This window comes from Pristiophorus japonicus, unplaced genomic scaffold (genome assembly GCF_044704955.1).
Source record: "Pristiophorus japonicus isolate sPriJap1 unplaced genomic scaffold, sPriJap1.hap1 HAP1_SCAFFOLD_314, whole genome shotgun sequence".
NCBI classification, from domain to species: Eukaryota; Metazoa; Chordata; class Chondrichthyes; family Pristiophoridae; genus Pristiophorus; species Pristiophorus japonicus.
Window position 1 is genome coordinate 423,410 of NW_027252933.1, and position 6,087 is coordinate 429,496.

The following is a 6,087-nucleotide window of genomic DNA, read 5'->3' on the forward strand; positions in this document are numbered from 1 at the left end:
TGACCGGTCTGTAATTCCCTGTTTTCTCTCTCCCTCCTTTTTTAAAAAGTGGGGTTACATTGGCTACCCTCCACTCGATAGGAACTGATCCAGAGTCAATGGAATGTTGGAAAATGACTGTCAATGCATCCACTATTTCCAAGGCCACCTCCTTAAGTACTCTGGGATGCAGTCCATCAGGCCCTGGGGATTTATCGGCCTTCAATCCCATCAATTTCCCCAACACAATTTCCCGACTAATAAGGATTTCCCTCAGTTCCTCCTCCTTACTAGACCCTCCGACCCCTTTTATATCCGGAAGGTTGTTTGTGTCCTCCTCAGTGAATACCGAACCAAAGTACTTATTCAATTGGTCCGCCATTTCTTTGTTCCCCGTTATGACTTCCCCTGATTCTGACTGCAGGGGACCTACGTTTGTCTTTACTAACCTTTTTCTCTTTACATATCTATGGAAACTTTTGCAATCCGCCTTAATGTTCCCTGCAAGCTTCTTCTCGTACTCCATTTTCCCTGCCCTAATCAAACCCTTTGTCCTCCTCTGCTGAGTTCTAAATTTCTCCCAGTCCCCGGGTTCTCTGCTATTTCGGCCAATTTGTATGCCACTTCCTTGGCTTTAATGCTATCCCTGATTTCCCTTGATAGCCACGGTTGAGCCACCTTCCCTTTTTTATTTTTGCGACAGACAGGAATGTACAATTGTTGTAGTTCATCCATGCGGTCTCTAAATGTCTGCCATTGCCCATCCACAGTCAACCCCTTCAGTATCATTCGCCAATCTATCCTAGCCAATTTACGCCTCATACCTTCAAAGTTACCCTTCTTTAAGTTCTGGACCATGGTCTCTGAATTAACTGTTTCATTCTCCATCCTAATGCAGAATTCCACCATATTATGGTCACTCTTCCCCAAGGGGCCTCGCACAACGAGATTGCTAATTAATCCTCTCTCATTACACAACACCCAGTCTAAGATGGCCTCCCCCCTAGTTGGTTCCTCGACATATTGGTCTAAAAAACCATCCCTTATGCACTCCAGGAAATCCTCCTCTACCGTATTGCTTCCAGTTTGGTTAACCCAATCTATGTGCATATTAAAGTCACCCATTATAACTGCTGCACCTTTATTGCACGCACCCCTAATTTCATGTTTGATGCCCTCCCCAACATCACTACTACTGTTTGGAGGTCTGTACACAACTCCCACTAATGTTTTTTGTTCTTTGGTATTCTGCAGCTCTACCCATATAGATTCCACATCATCCAAGCTAATGTCCTTCCGAACTATTGCCTTAATTTGCTCCTTAACCAGCAATGCTACCCCACCTCCTTTTCCTTTTATTCTATCTTTCCTGAATGTTGAATACCCCTGGATGTTGAGTTCCCAGCCCTGATCATCCTGGAGCCACGTCTCCGTAATCCCAATCACATCATATTTGTTAACATCTATTTGCACAGTTAATTCATCCACTTTAGTCATTGAAGGTTGGTAAACAGGTGCAGCATGCGGTAAAGAAGGCAAATGGTATGTTGGCCTTCATAGCTAGAGGATTTGAGTATAGGAGCAGGGAGGTCTTACTGCAGTTGTACAGGGCAGTCTTTGGCCAGGGATTCCCAGGTGTCAGTGGCGATGTTGCACTGGACACGACAGGTAACCAGGTATAAAATGGAGCTCACCATGCTGTACCCTCACTCAGGAGCTGTAATAAATGGACTAAGGTCACCACAGTTCAAGTACAACACCTTACCTCGTGGACTCATTGCTAGAGTGCTCACAGACACAATAGTTTCAAGGACATCCTCAAAACCTCCTTGACCCTGTTGGCGATTTTTTTTTTTCAAAATATACTTTATTCAGAAAAAAGTCTGTACAGTCGATGACCTTTGACAGGATCTTGTGGTCCACATTGAGCAGTGAAATGGGCCGCCAGTTTTTGATTTCCTCCCTATCCCCCTTCTGCTTGTAGATGAGGGTGACGACCGCTCAGATACACCTGGTCGAGACCAGACGGGTCCGTCCGTTCCAGAATAGACTTCCTGTTTGTGTCCCACACGCTCAAGGTCAGATCCACCGACGTCACGCCGGTGTTCTTCTCTGACCACTGCCTCCTACTGGCCGACTGTCACCCACAGGAAAACCAGAAAGTTGGCAGAGGGATATGGAAGCTGAACGTGAAACTGTTGACTCCGGAAAACGTGGAGGAACTCAAGAGGGATTACAAAGGTTGGAGAACTGTAAAACCCCTCTGCGATTCCCCGATGCACTGGTGGGAAACAATCAAGACAAACATCAAGAGGTTCTTCATCCTCAAAGGTGTTCAGGAGGTGAGAGGGAGACAGAGGGAATTGTCCCAACTCCAGAAGAGCATGCAAAACCTGCTCCTGCTGCAGTCGATGGGGGTCGATGTCACGGAGGAACTCGAAGAGGTGAAGGGCCAGCAAGCATCGCTCTTTACCTCAGAGTCCTCCAAAATCATCTTCCTCTCCAGAGTCTGCTCCGTCAAGCAGGATGAGACGTGTTCGCGTTTCTTCTTCTAAAAGGTACACAGGGGGAGCTCTGTGATCAGCAGCCTAAAGGAAGAAGACGGTTCTGTGACATCTTCGCAGCCTGACATGCTGAGGATCAGCAAATCCTTCTATGCCAGGCTGTACGACGTCAAGCCCACAGACCGCGCGGCCTCTCAGTCGTTCCTGTCGTCTATTTCGGAGGTCCTCAACGACAGTGAGCAGGAGAGTCTGGACCACTCGCTAACTCTGGACAAGATGACAAAGACCGTCCGGTCCCTTGTGACGATTAAAACTCCCGGAAGCGACGGCTTACCGGTCGAGTTGTATTTGCTCTGTGGGACTGGAAGTGTACGGAGGTATGCTTCTGGCTGGTAGTATGTCAGAATCAATGAGGAAAGGCATCATCACCCTCATCTACAAGCAGAAGGGGGAGAGGGAGGAAATCAAAAACTGGCGGCCCGGGGGAGAGGGAGGAAATCAAAAACTGGCGGCCCATTTCGCTGCTCAATGTGGACTACAAGATCCTGTCAAAGGTCATCGCCAACAGGGTCAAGCCTGCTCTTGAGCTGGTGATTCACCCGGACCAGACCTGCGCTGTCCCCGGCAGGAAGCTCTCTGATAGCCTGGCGCTACTCAGGGATACGATCGCCTGCAACTCTTTTAAAATAAACATGCAAACATTAGATCAAGTGCCCCCCGATCTGGGGGACACTCCAGACACTTATACCAGCCCTCTTTTTTTTTGTACATGGACGTAGCCATCTTTTGCTCGGATCCGCAGATTGCTCGTAATCTGGAGGTCAAAAATGCACCGTGTCCGCAGAGACACGATGTACAAATCTCTGGACAGTGGAGGAAAGGACGTTCCGAACGTGGCCCTCATCCTGATGGCCACCTTTGTGCGCGGCTGCATCAAGCTGTGCACAGACCCCCAGTACGCAAACACCAAGTGTCACGACGTGCTGAGGTTCTACCTGTCCCCGGTGTTGCGAAGGATGGGTCTGGCCACGCTGCCACGAAACGCCCCCACCAGCTGGACCATGCCTGTCCACCTGTCCTTCGTGGAAAAGTTTTTCACAAAAAAACGACTTTGACCACAAAGGCATAAAACAGTGGTCAGCACGTAAGGTCCTGGACGCCCTACAAAAGGAGAGGGTGGACTCTGTCGGGTCTTAACGTCTCATATGCTTCGCAGAGTTAGTGGCCATTTTTATCAGTGCCTCTGTTGGAAATAAAGTATTGCTGCTGTAATTGAAGTAAGTATAGGTTGAGAATGATGAATAAATATTGAAGTTACAAATGCATATGTTACTAATTCTGATATTAATTGTAAAACCAGGGGAGAGCGCGAACGCAGTCCCCCACTACCACAAATTTTGCAGTCGAGTATCCCGCATTTGGGGACATCGCAGGCGTCAGCACACCCGAAGTGCAATGGGCTAGCCTCGTCCTGGGAAAACCACCTTATTGATCATGGTTACTGCCCTGCCAGGTAAGTATGCTTGATTTGCGCACACAACTGCCTCCCGACATCATCCGCTGCCTTTTAACGTCTCAACGACTCATGTATAAAAAATCACAATGTCCCTTTTCACAAAGTGCTGCTGCTTTGACATGTCCATTCTGCTAAAATATTGCAATGTCTAATGATATATCCCTTGTGAAAACACTGCAGTAACACAGAAGATGCCGTCCTTATTTGCATATTGTCCTTAAAAGGAAATCAAAGCTCCCTCAGTAACATGCCTTCGGGCCAGGGAAAGTTTTCCGCAAATATAATCGCGATGTATATTTATTGCCTGTGAAGTAAATGTTTGTCAAATCTTCACATGAAAACTAATTCAGAATCTGACGTGTTTGAAAAAGCAATGTTCCAGTTTTGCACAGGGGAAGATCAATAGGGAGGTGTGAGCTTGTGGCCGGGACTCTTCGTCACAACAACAGCAACAACAAAAACTTGTATTTATATAGCGCCTTGAACGCAGTGAAACGTCCCAAGGCATTTTTTAAAATTTCAAAATATACTTTATTCATAAAACAATCTGTACAGTACATTCAATGGCATTTCAGTACATTTCGCTGCGGTCAGCAATCCCATACAATACATCTGGGTGCTGACGGCAGTTCCGTTCGTTACATTTCTTGTTTTTCAGTTCAAGTGCGATTCGGTCCAATAAACGGGATACATTGTGGTACATTCACACAAATTACGTTTCATGTGTCACAATCCAGTGCCCGGAATGGGTGACGGTACATTTACATTTTTCTTTTCAAACATGCATTTCGTAACACACCTTGCATTGTACATGGCACGACATTGGTGTTTACAGATTTGGTGCTCTATGTACACAAAAAGTAAATTACAAATACAGCCCGAGGGGGGTTTGTACTGATTCCATCCCCTGGGTTTACCGTGGCAGAAGGGCTTTAAACTGTGGCCCTTCCCCACCGTGCCTTTGCGGCGACTGCACCAATTTTCGGTGCGTCCCTCAGCACGTAATCCTGGATCTTGGATTGCGCCAGTCTGCAACACGCAGACGTGGACATCTCCTTGCTCTGGAAAACCAGCAAGTTTCGGCAAGACCAAAGAGCGTCTTTGACCGAGTTGATGGCCCTCCAGCAGCAGGTGATGTCTGTCTCGGTGTGTGTCCCTGGGAACAGCCCGTAGAGCACAGAGTCCTGTGTTACGGAGCTGCTCGGGATGAACCTCGACAGCAACCACTGCATCTCTTTCCAGACCTGCGTCGCAAAGGCGCAATCCTGCAGGAGATGGGTGACAGTCTCGTCCGCCCCACAGCCGGCCCGGGGGCACCGTGCCGTGCTGCTGAGACGTCGGCTGTGCATGAACGCTCTGACGGGTAGGGCCCTCCTCACCGCCAACCAAGCTACGTCTTGGTGCTTGTGTGAAAGCTCTGGCGATGAGACGTTCTGCCAAACAAGTTCGACAGTCCGCTCAGGGAACCACCCGACAGGGTCCACTCTCTCCTTCTTTCGTAGGTTACGACTCTTCAAGTGCACACCCAAGTACTTTTTAAATGTGATAAGGGTTTCTGTCTCTATCACCCTTTCAGGCAGTGAGTTCCAGACCCCCACTACCTTCTGGGTGAAGAAATGTTTCCTCATCTCCCCGCGAGTCCAACTACTTTAAATCTATGCCCCCTGGTTATTGACCCCCTCCGCCAAGGGAAATAGGTCCTTCCTATCCACTCTATCTAGGCCCCTCATAATTTTATACACCTCAATTAAATCTCCCCTCAACCTCCTCTGTTCCAAGGAAAACAACTCCAGCCTATCCAATCTTTCCTCATAGCTAAAGTTTTCCAGTCCTGGCAACATCCTCGTAAATCTCCTCTGCACACTTTCTAGTGCAATTCCATCCTTCCTGTAATGCGGTGACCAGAACTGCACGTAGTACTCAAGCTGTGGCCTAACTAGTGTTGTAAACAGTTCTAGCATAACTTCCCTGCTCTTGTATTCTATGTCTCGGCTAATAAAGCAAAGCATTCCATATGCCTTTATAACTACCTTATCGACCTGTCCGGCTACATTTAAGGATCTGTGGACATGTACTCCAAGGTCCCTC

At 47.8% G+C, this 6,087-nt stretch overlaps 1 non-coding gene across 1 annotated transcript; it reads right to left on the bottom strand.

Annotated features, from left to right (window-relative positions):
• Positions 1-3,840: 3,840 nt before the first annotated feature.
• On the bottom strand, positions 3,841-4,004 carry LOC139249465 (U1 spliceosomal RNA). The gene has a single exon (XR_011591181.1). It is a non-coding gene; the product is annotated as a U1 spliceosomal RNA (small nuclear RNA).
• Positions 4,005-6,087: the final 2,083 nt, after the last annotated feature.